This window comes from Sus scrofa, chromosome 3 (assembly GCF_000003025.6).
Source record: "Sus scrofa isolate TJ Tabasco breed Duroc chromosome 3, Sscrofa11.1, whole genome shotgun sequence".
NCBI classification, from domain to species: Eukaryota; Metazoa; Chordata; class Mammalia; order Artiodactyla; family Suidae; genus Sus; species Sus scrofa.
The window spans coordinates 82634845-82647215 of NC_010445.4; the positions used below are offsets into that span (position 1 = coordinate 82634845).

The following is a 12371-nucleotide window of genomic DNA, read 5'->3' on the forward strand; positions in this document are numbered from 1 at the left end:
ATCCGGGTGGCATAGCCGTGAGCTGTAGTGTAGGTCTCAGATGCAGCTCAGACCTGGCGTTGCTGTGGCTCTGGCATAGGCCAGCAGCTGTAGCTCCAATTAGACCCCTAATCTGGGAACCTTGACATGCCGCGAGTGTGGCCCTGAAAAGACAAAAGACAAAAAACAAAAACAAAAAACAAACAACAACAAAAAAAAAAAATTAAAAAGATTATCTCGTTTTGTCTTTTTCCCAGCTATCCCTGCAGCTAGAGGTGGCCATTTGGCATATTTCTGACTGATGAGATGAAAGAAAAGCTGCTGTGGGGCTGGATGGGGGAACGCCTGTGCTTTTTGTATAAAGCAGTAAGCAGTGCTGGCATCTCAGTCTCCCTCATTCCTTCTTGGTGTGACATGAACATGGTGCCAAGAGTAGGGGCCGTCATTGTAACCCATGAGGAAAACACCAGGAGCAGCTCAGCTGACATCGGCTTCAGTAACGCTGAGTCATAGAACCAATGTCATCAGCTGCCCGCCTATCTTTGAATTCCTCATTACATAAGAAAAATAAGCCTCTTTTGTCTAACTTCTATTAGTAATATTTTATATTACTTGTGGCCAAAGCATTCCAAATATTATCAACTTACAAAGAGGTGATTTAAGCTCAGTTTCATGTATAAATTGATCTTAAATTTATGTGACTAATAAAGAAATAGTTAAATGTTATAGCCACCTTTTCCCCTTCTGATAATTAACAAGATTAAGTTAACTCCCATAAGGAACAAGGACTTCACCTGGGAAGAAAAAGTTTAGCATTTTAACTCATTGGGCAAGTATTCAGAATAAATTGCTCCAAGAAGCAAAGTTAATTTATGCCAGTTGAATAGAAAATATTATTTTAATTCATTGTGTTTCCAAGCAAACCAGAAGAATAAGAATGACTAAAAATTCTTTGTGTATAAATCTAAATATTTTTCCTGATTTGCAAGACTGTGCTAGACACTGAATGATTATTTTCATTTACATAGTATAAGCAATTCACTTTCTCATACATCTTAAAAGTCTACCTACACAAGAGATAAGAATTATGCTGTTCTATATTAAAATTGATATAATTTCATGAATCATTTTCATTGACTGATGATTTATAAACTATTTCCCTTCTAGAAAACCTCATTATTTTTGGAAGCCTCTACTAGTCTCCAAAAAAAAATCCCAACTTAATAAGTATCCCACTATGTTGTGCCAATTTACAAGCTATAGGTGATCTGGGGGCAAGTCTTTTAATTGGTTTTGAATTGTGCAGTTTGTCTCAGGACAACATAAACATTAAATAATTCAGAGAGTAAACGAAACCTTATAATGCAGTACACTAAAGTTGTTAAGGCAAGTTCTTTTTTTGGGGGGTGGGGGGATAATCAGATAATTATATATAACTAGTCATCATTACTTTAAACAAATTATATTCTGCTGAAGCATGAAAGAGGTTTCTTGGCACTATTTTGAGTTTAACTAATCTTATTGACAATAGGTGCCTGTTGGGCAAACCTGTTTATTGGTGGTGTGGTTTCGTTATACAGCGTGTTTAGTTGCTGCTCTGCAGTCCTTCCTAATTATATCATTTTTCAAATAAATATTTGTATCTTTTATTTTGAAAAATCACAGGTTCAGTCAACTTGGCAAATGTGTGTATATTTTGAATGTAGAATGCTTTGTCTTTTATTCATTGTAGATTATCTGTAATAATATACTGCTTCATGAGACTGCACTGGTGAAGCAACACAGGCAAGCAGTTATTTGCTGTGCATTTAAATTCTTAAACAATCACTCTGCTTTCAGACATCCTTGCCTAGCGAATTCACTGAAGTTAAATGGTTTAGAGTGCTGGGTCAGGCCAGGCGAGAGCGAGCACTGTTTGTGCAGTGCAAAAGCTTGTGTTTGTTGGAGGAGGGTTTCTTTGGCTCTGTCTACACAGATTAAGTTAAATGGAAATCTAAGACATTTATTCAACTAATTCCGGCAAAAAGAAAAAAAAAGTGGGGTCAATTATTCAAATAGTTACAGATGGTGCAGGGTTCAGTTAGGTAGGTACCTCACACCTCACATATTATGTTCCCATTTCCTACAACTAGAATGTTTTTGTGTTTCTATAAAATGAGGAGCACCCTAGGGATACTCTCATGGAACATTACTTAGGGGATGGTCAGAGAAAAGAGATGCCAGATTCTTCCATCTCTCATTATTTAGTGGACTTAGCACACTAAGGTAGGATGATGATAAGCTATCTCCACATAATTGAGTATATACCTAAAAGGTGAGCAGCCTTTGGCCACTGAAGAATGACACAGGTTTATAAACTAATTATTGCAGACTAAGTTACTAAACAATAGTACTTAAAAAAATTTTATCATAACAAAACCAAGATACACATGATTCAAATCACAGGGACAATAGCTTGTGGTCACATTTCTTTTTGGGGGGATGATTAGGAAGTTTTTACTTTTAGGCTTAACATATTGTAATAATTACATAGTTACAAAAGTTTTAAAAATTATGCTATGAAGAAAAATAAACAAGTAAAATTTAATAAATTTAAAGAACATTTCATAAGTGCAGATAATATTAATCATTCAACAAACATTTATTGGACAAATTTGGGTCAAAAATTTCTTTTATATTATCTTCTTAATTTTATCAAGCATCCTTATTGGATAACTGCTTTTACCCAAGAATCAGTTACCAAAGTCTGTCCTTTTCCTGCAATTGCAATGCCAACTCTGTCATAAATGAAGTTTGCTTGCTTACAAGGGTGAGCCTTATTGATGTGGTGAGTTTTTTCTTCTGTTCCACTAATCTATTTGTCTATCCCTGTGGCAATATCACCTAATTTTAATTTCTGTAGCTTTATAATAATTTTGATGTTTGAAAAGCAAAGTCTCATCACTTTTTTATTTTAATTCAGGAGTATCTGTTATTTTAGAATTACCTTATAGGATAAAACTATCATAGGAATTTTAAATAGCAAAAACTGACTCATTCTAGGTGTCTGTTATTTTGTTACAAACCACCCTAAACTTCATGACAAAAAAGAAGAATCATTTTGGTTTTTATTTATTTTTTTAATTTCTTTTGCTTTTTATGACCACACCCATGGCATATGGAGGTTTCCAGTCTAGAGGTCCAATCGGAGCTACAGCTGCTGGCCTACACCAGAGCCAAAGCAATACCAGATTCGAGCAGCATCTGAGACCTACACCACAGCTCACGGCAATGCCGGATCCTTAACCCACTGAATAAGGCCAGGGATTGAACCCACAACCTCACGGTTCCTAGTTGGGTTTGTTTCTGCTAAGCCACAACAGGAACTCCATTTTGGTTTTTATATACCACAGTTCTGGGGTTCAACCGGGATTAGCTAGGCAGTTCTTTCTTGGGATCTTTCATGTGGTTTCTGTCTGAAGATGGTGGAGGCTGAACATATCTTAAAGCTAGTCACTCACATATCTGGAGGTTGTAGCTGGATATCAGCTGGGATCTCAGCTAGGGACAATGACCAGAACTACTCCACATCTCTTCTCTCTCTCTCTACTCCCCCATAATATGGTGACTAGATTTCTTGAACAAGCAAGAGTCACAAGAGGACCAGGCAGAAGTTGCATCAACATTTACGACTTAGCTTGAGTAACACACATAATCACTTCTGCTGCAATTTATCAAATTCAAAGGAAATGAACATAGACACCCACTCCCAGGTCTCTATGGTAAAAATGCCAACAATACCCTGTAAGGAGAATAGATGAGAAAAGAAATCTTGCTGTGACCATAGTGGAGAAAAGTGACCTGCCATAGCTCTTTAGATCAATTTGGGAAAATTAAACATCTTTATACTATTGAATCTTCCTGTCCATTAACATGGGAAAAATAAAAAATTTATTTAGATTTGCTTATTGCACTTCAATAAAGTTTTATTTTTCCACAAAGAGCATATGTATATTTTGTTAGGATTATTACTAGGTACCTTATTTACTTTTTATGTCATCATAGCAGTTATCTTTTTAAAATGTTTTATAAGTTACCAGTATATAGTAATGTTATTCATTTTTATAAGTTGATTTTATATTTAACAAAACTGCTTTACTAATTAATTATAATACATTATATCTATATAGTATTGAATTTTCTACATAGCCAATCTTGTCATCTCTGACTAATGATAAGATTTTTTCCAATTCATTTTACTTAACATACTTATAGAGTACTTACCATGTCCCAAGAACTGTTTTAAGCACATTTAAATAACTAAATTAATCACCATATTTGATTTTTTCTATCTGATTTTGAGATGCTCTCTTTGTCTTTGATTATATATAGTTTTAACACTATATATTTAAATTTAAAATTTTAAACTTATTCTACTTGAGATTTTTTAAATTTAAAGATAGATGTTTTTCATTGGTCTGAAAAATTGTTAACCATTTTATCTTCAAATGCTGTTTCTTTAGTCTCTTGATAAAACTTCCAAATACATGTGCCTTAGACTTTTTCACTCTCCTCTCCATGTCTGATAATAACTCAGTCATGTGTTCTTTTTGTTTTGCTGTACTACATTCTAGATAATTTCTTCAGATATATTTTCCAGATTATTAACTCTCTTCTTATCTGTGTCTAATTTGATTTTATAAGTAAATACTGAGTTTTTAATTTCAATTTATTATAGTTTTCTTTCACTGATCTCTTTGGTTAATTTTATACCTACTTGGTCCATTTATTTGATAAACTCCTCTCTTACTCATTTTTATGCTAAAATACTTAGTCTTTTATATATATATATATATATATATATATATATATATATATATATATATATATATTTCCAACAGGGAGATTCATTGTCTTCATATTTTCTGCTGCTTTGTGTGTTCTGTAATTTTAAAATTGATTTTATATTTTTTGAAATGTTGTGCAAATTTGTGAAGCTTGGATTGAAATAGGTTCCTTTAGACTGGATTTGCATTTACTCTGGTTAGGTGCCTGGGGACATTAGTAATCCAGCATTAGTTTAATTAATGCATGGTTTGAGTTTTATTTGACCATATTCAGGCACTGTGGATTCCATTTTCAAACCCAGCCAGTAAAGATTGGCTTGTGGTATGAATTCCCTGAGAAGAGGTCTCTCCTTTATTCAAGGTTCAAGATGAGCAATTTATCTTATTGATCCCTTGGGGAAAGGTAATGCTTCTACTTACTGAGAGTGTAGCTTGTTTAGGGTCCCAGGTTTATGGAGAAGGTCATCTTTTTCATGCCATATTCTTCCCTTGTGAGCATTGCAACCCTTGAAAATGTCAAAAGGAAACAAGTTCAACTATGCTTAATCAGTTTCCTAAGGATGCAAATTATACTGTTTCCCTTGCCCCTTAGATTCTTACGTTCACTTAGTTTTTGACTTCTGAGAACTACTTTCTTGTCTTACTATTGATATAACTAAATATGTATTTTTATATTTAAATCAGTTCTTTTTAGTTGTGTCTGTGGGAGAATTAATCTCTATTAAATGGCTGGAAAAAAACATTTTCAAGAACTTCCACGCCACCTTCATCTGAGTGAATATCATAAATAACTGGAAAAGAAAATCCTAAAAGTAGAGAATCATGTATCTGGGTTTGTGCTAACCACATTATTCACAACTGGCAAGATGCAATGTGGCCACAAGTGGTTCCAATCATCAGAGTCATTAATTGTAAATACCATAACATTCTCAGAAGGCTCAAACAAAATTTGATTGATATCATATTAACCAAAGAGAAGACACTGCAATTCACCAACTAGTTCCTTAGAACTTAGAATCTTAATCTAGATGGCAATAGTAGTGACTACAACAATAAGGTTGTTTGGCTGACTCAGTGAGGGAAACAGGAGATTTGGCTTTGATGGAGTCAAAGCGGTGAATATGATTCTGGATTGGCTGCCCAAAGGTGTGTCTTCTATACTCACCTCTGCCATTAATGGTTTCCGTGAAGCTAGGCAAGTTGTCTCTCTTTTCTGGACTTTATTTTACTTTTCTGTAAAGTGTGGTTCTGATGACATGTGAGACAAAAATCTGTTGCCTCTCAGTGCTCAGTTACCACTTTATGTCTCCTCTATGGCTACCATATTTCTTCTGGTAATATGCCCACTTCTCCTAATGCTTGAAGGGTTTTAAGTAAGTGATTCTAAAATTCTTCTTAAGATAATGAAGTTAAGAATCAACTGACTCAGATTTTACTGGACTAAAGGAAAAAAGAAACTCAGATTACCCTATGTTAGTGTTATTGATGAATAGTGGGTAGTCAAAGGATATTTAAATGTAAGATATATCATAAATCTTATGTTTTATGACAAATTGTCTTCCTTTGCTCAAAGTCCAGGTAATTTTTTTTTTATTGTTGTTGTTGTTCTAGTATATTCTATTAGTCCATCATTGACTATATTATGAGGCTAATGAAACTCAAGTTGCAAGGTCTCTGATTTGTACATGACTCTTCCAAAGATCTTTTTCCTCTCATTTTAAATAACATTAATTAAACTAAATAAGAGTAAATAACATTCCTCTCAATTAAATAACATCCACTTCTGTGCTTAATTTTTTATTTATACCTTTATATATTTTTTGAAAGTGGATCACCCAACTTATATAACCTTCAGGGTCCACAAAACCTGAATTTGCCCCTCTAATCCCTTGGCTGAATAAAGAGCACATATTTCTTCCTCATTTTCTTTGACTTATCACTTCCCCTGATTTTCATTAAAGAAGGAAACAAAAAAGGGATTTTGATTCAGGTGCACTTATGGAGTAACATGTTTCAATATGGCTCTGACCTTGTTAAAAAACAGAGAAAAATTTTATCACGCAAAAACTCCTTGATGATTCATTTCCCTCCAAAGCTCAAACTTTCTCTCTTTTTGTAAGCTTATGTCCTTAGAAGAAATAACTGGTCCCGAGAGTGGCTGTATCATTATAAGATGTAATAGGTCTAGTGAAGCTAAATACATGTAATTCATTTTCCAATATTGAATGAACATTCCTACCACCATCACTAGTATCTTGTAATTTCAAAAGCATTTGCGTTAAGTTGAACTTGGAAAGGGACGATTTAGTCAAGTGCTTTGTGCAGTTCGAAAACAACAATAACACAAGCAATTGTTGACCTCAAAATATTCTATTCTGTTTGTATTGTCTTTACATTACAATTATTCGCTCACATATACACATATTGACGATGGCTGGCCATTTCTAGGAATTTGGGTATTTTTGTCAAAGAAAAGCAGCCTATTTTAAGATTTTATTTTACATATTTTATTTTTATTTTGAGGGGAATCCAAATATCTACACCATGAACTTAAATCCCTATAGCTGCCAGAACTGACAGAGAATTAGCAAGGCAGAGCCAAGTTCTCACAAGACTGTCTACGGCACTCTTACAGCTAAAGACAAACCAAAATATTGACTAGTTCTTCTCAAAACAGCATGTATAAGTTGTGGCTGAAATAAGCCTGATGTAAGAAAGAATACAGATGGCAGTATAATCCTAGGCTGGGTCTACACAGTGCCAAACAACCCATTCAAAAGTGAAAAACTCAGTCGATCACTTGGTAGTTTTGTCTACATGCCACCAAGCAACAGGCTTGACTGATTTCTTCCTAAAATTGACTGAGCTTTTGACTAGACTTGAGCAGATGTTTTATCACAATGTCTAGTCAGTCTTAGTTGTCAAATCTATAGCTCAAATAAGTTTCTCGATGAATGATGAATTTCTTTCCTACATCAAAACAACCGGAAAGTGTTAAATAAAGATCATCTGTGGTTTTTAGTCCATTTTACAGCCTAGTTTAGTGCATGTGCTCTGCACAGTTTACAGTAGGACTGACAAGAGATAGAGTCTCTCCACTTACATACCTATCTTCCATATTTCATTGATTCACTTGGTATCACTGCAACTCAAATATCCATCTAATAGTAACCAAAACACATTTACCTTCTTTCTTTACTCAACAATTTCCCTGGTATAAACAACTTGCCATGAATATATCAAATCACATATATATCAAACCTTAACATACAATGATTGCTTTTGACATTTTTTCTAATTCTTAAAAACCCTCTCTCACCAAAAGATGAATCACAAAATCCTTCAAGTATTTCATGATGAAACATAAAAACAATGAAAAAAGCCGCTTTTAAAATGAATTCTGCGTGAGCAGAGATCTTATGCTTTTGGTCTCTGTTGTGCCCCCTGCATCTAGAACAGATTGGGCTTCAATACCTATTTTATTAAATGAAGGATTAGACGAATCATAGTATGTCATTGTGGTAGCCACTGACAACCTAAGAAGAAGGGAATGGGGAAATAAAGGCTTTAACTCCTCCTGTCCTACACACGTATTACCCATGCATCTATTGCCTGAATCCCATTGCAAACCAGAAGTTGGGGGAGTCTGTTGAGAATGTATTGGGTGGAGAAGAAAAGGCTGTGGATCTAGAGTGAGGCAAATATACTCACTATCTGCACACTACTGTCATCCATGGAATCACTGAGGTTAAAGAGCTCGGCGTTAAATTCAGTTCTTACAATTTTCACATATACACACGTAGATATATATTTATGTACACCCGCATGTGTATGTATGGAGACGGATAAGTAGGTAGGCAGCTAGCTAGCTAGATAGGCAGAAATGCTCAAAACCTGAATTTAGAAGAGTTGACTTCTTCCCACATTCCTTGAAGATGTTGTGTCAAATAATCTAAGTTTCTTTCCAACTATGTTATTCATCAACATGGGCTAAACTGAATGCCTTGAGAGACCACTCACCTTTAAAAAACAAAAACTTCTATTTAATTAAAAATGCAGAACATATTTTAGAGAAGTTGGAAAATACAGAAAAGATTAAATAAGAAGCACACAAGTGCCATAAGTGACACTTCCAGAATCATTCTCTTCCTCAGCGTCCACAAAGCACTTGTTAGGAAAGTGGATGGTTTTCTGGGTCCATTTCTAATCACTTCCTTTTTTTTTTTTTTTTTTCTGATTTCTGTCCATTGTCCAGGCACAATTTTTTATATGCTGTCAGTTCTCTTCTTTGTAAGCACAAAGAACAGGCAGGAGAATAAATGGGGAGAAAGCAAAGGACTCCACTATTGGAAAGCCTCTCTGGAAATGTTTACTGCATCGGTTTTAACATCTTCCAAAGAAAAGAGCACTTGCCTGTCTTCTGAGACCACAGAAGCAACTGCCTTTATTCCAAGTTGCCTGTGACATGCCCTAGGGTACAATCTCTACCTGTTTAAGCACAGGTCCTCTGCAATGTTAACAGTGGGCTGATGGGGAAATTATACTTTTATCTTTACAAATTTCTATATTTCATTATGTTTTCAGCTAAGCAATGGATGGAGACTGACTTAGCCCAAGGACCTCTTTGCTGTTTGTAGAGATTTTTTTTTTTAACCTTCATTTTAAAACCAGAAAAAGAAAAACTTTCTAAACTTACTCAAAGGATATGGAAACTATTTCTTCAAAGCTCTGAATTTCCTGAGCTTGACTTTTAAACAAAACTCACCTAAACAGGAGGAATTGAAAAATTTAGGGAAAAAGAAATCATAAAGCATTTATTTTCAGGTTGGTTAAGAAATTCTGTTTGGTTAAACAGAAGCAAACTTCTCATAGCTATTCTCTATCCCCAAACCCATGGCCCTTTCTTTCTGGAAGCCTGCATGTTTGCCCAGACTATTAAAGAAAGTAGATGATGCAGATACTTTCTCCATAAGAGGTAGGTCCTTCTTTTATATATTATGTTAATAATATACATGTCAGAGCTACCAATATAGAGAAAACTCTTAGAATTGTCCTGAAACCATCCATCTGAATATCTTGCTAAAACAAAATACTGTAGGTCTGGTAGAAGAAAACATTACGTTCCATTACAACTCTTTTACTTATGTTTATTCAAATTGACCTCATTAAAATTTTTGCAGCATTTAAAGCAGGGATCCTGCAATATATCTTCTTTGCTCAATGTGATAAGAACGAAATAGAGCTGCTTTAACATCAAATGGGGGCAATTTTTTCTTTTACTTTTTGCAGGATTTTATCCTCCCAGAATAACTTAATGGATATGGAATGTTTCTATTGATTAATTTAGCGTGCCAGCTATGATATGATCCACAGAAGACAAAGGAAATGCCAGTGCTTTCATGACACAAGGGTGCATTATCGAGAATACTGTCCATGGCTCTCTCACAACAGGTTGGCAATTTTTACAGAAAAAAAAGAGAAGCCTTTACACTGGAAGTGGTACTGATGGATAACCTGAGAGGGCTGTAATTGAAACATTCACAACTTTTTCCTGTTAATATTAGGCTAGATCTTATGTAGTAATCCTTTACTATTTGTGAATTTGGATGAAGACTTGTTTTAATTAACAAGTGAGTGAAGGTCCAGATGACTTTAAGCTGCGACAAGAAGATCTCTCAGGCTGGATCAGATATCATGAATATTTTGGCTTTGTTGATAGACATACACATGGTAAACTGAAGGACTAGCCTTAAAAGTCAAGAGAATAAAAAGCAAGATGTCCTAACATCAGTTACAGGGATGTTAATAGTTTGATTTCAGACATACTTGCTTTGCATTTTACTGGACCCCTTTATTTGAATAATGGCCTTTCTTCACCACTTTCCATGCCTAGACAGATTGTTAATAAGCTCATATGAAGCACCTACTCTGTGTCAGATTTGGAATTATATGAGTAGAGATCCTATCTAACTTCAAGACTGGGAAAGTTGCCAAACAACTGAATTTTAACAGGAGGAGTAAAAGTGTTTCTAACTGGGTCACCATGCTGTATAGTAGAAAATCGACAGAACACTGTAAACCAGCTATAATGGAAAAAATAAAAATCACTAAAAAAATAAATCCAACAAAAAATTAAAAAAAAAAGAATTGACAGTCTTAGCACCTACAAAGTTTTTTATTTTTATAATTTTATTTTGTCTTTTTAGGGCTGCACCCTCAGTATATGGAAGTTCTCAGGCTAGGGGTCAAATCTGAGCGATAGCTGCTGGCCTACGCCACAGCCACAGCAATGCCAGATCCAAGCCTCGTCTGTGACCTACACTACAGCTCACAGCAATGCTGGATCCTTAACCCACTGAGCAAGACCAGGGATTGAACCTGCATCCTCACGGATGCTAGTCAGATTCATTTCCGCTGAGCCATGACGGGACTTCTTTATTAATTTTTAATATTTAATTTTTGGTCTTTTAGGGTCTACAAAGGTTTTTAAACATTGAACTTAAAACTCTCATCTGATGGCACAATCATCCTTGTTCCAAACCCAAAATGCATTGAAAAATTTGAGTTGAATGGGTCAAGTTTTCATCCACCTGGAAACTTAATGAAACTCTTCAAATCACTGAGCTCCTTGATAACTGCTTTGTCCTCTGTGTCTACAGACTTCTGATGTGGACTCCACAATGAACGCCTTATCACGGTCTCCTCCTAGGTTGGCCAGGACCTGGCACAGGGGCCCAACCACATGGGACTTCTTCATCTTCGCAGACCTTGAGGACTATGCTGGCTTCTTCCAAATGCTTATTTTTTTTCTTCTCAGCGTTGAAGAGAAGTATTAAAGGAACAAACCCAACACATATAGTAGATCACGACTAGGGGAAGAGAAATGCATGCGTTCTCCAGGATATTCTTCAACGGGCTTTTCTCAGTGTAAGAAAAATGCTGTGTGACAAGTAATAAAGGAACACCAATCTCTGGTCACAAACAATACAAGGAGTATCACATAAATAGAAGGAGCCTCTAAACCTCACCATTTCTCCATATTTTCCTCCTATTTTCTTCCATTGTCAGTTCTCTGGACATCGTCTGTATCAAAGCATAATAGGAAGGGAATTCAAGGAGACTATCAGTTTAAACGGAAAAAAAAAGTAAAAGAAAAAAAAAATCCAGGCCCGGAGAGGGGGCACCGCTCGGCATCAGGTCACTGAGTGTATTCATTATTTGTTCCCATTACCATGTTATGTCTTAATTACTCTGGTTTGGCTTCCCACCCGGGGTCGCTATGTCACAGCTGGTTTTCTGCCCATCCCTAATTAATAAAGCCTCATTTAGTATCCAAGTTTATTGTAATAAACCTCTGCTGAGGGATACAGCAGAAATAAAGAGACAAAAAACAAACCAGAAATTATCAGAGTTGCTCTAACAGTAACCTTGTACCACAAAGGGCCTTGGTTCAGGCCTTCTCTGGGTTGCTTCTAACCTGGGAAAGGCATCCATCTGATCTGACTTGGAATTTCTGGCATAATTGGTCAGTGGTCAAATTTCACCCACAGGAAGAAAAGTGACCAA

The 12371-nt window shown here is 35.5% G+C and overlaps 1 long non-coding RNA gene across 3 annotated transcripts in view; it reads right to left on the bottom strand.

The window, feature by feature from the left end:
• LOC102159571 overlaps positions 1-12371 on the bottom strand; it is a 599549-nt gene that overhangs the window by 71577 nt on the left and 515601 nt on the right. For all 3 annotated transcript variants that reach the window (XR_002342937.1, XR_002342936.1, XR_002342935.1), the window contains exon 7: positions 5226-5311. This is a non-coding gene — a long non-coding RNA (uncharacterized LOC102159571). The remainder of the gene's footprint in view (positions 1-5225; positions 5312-12371) is intronic.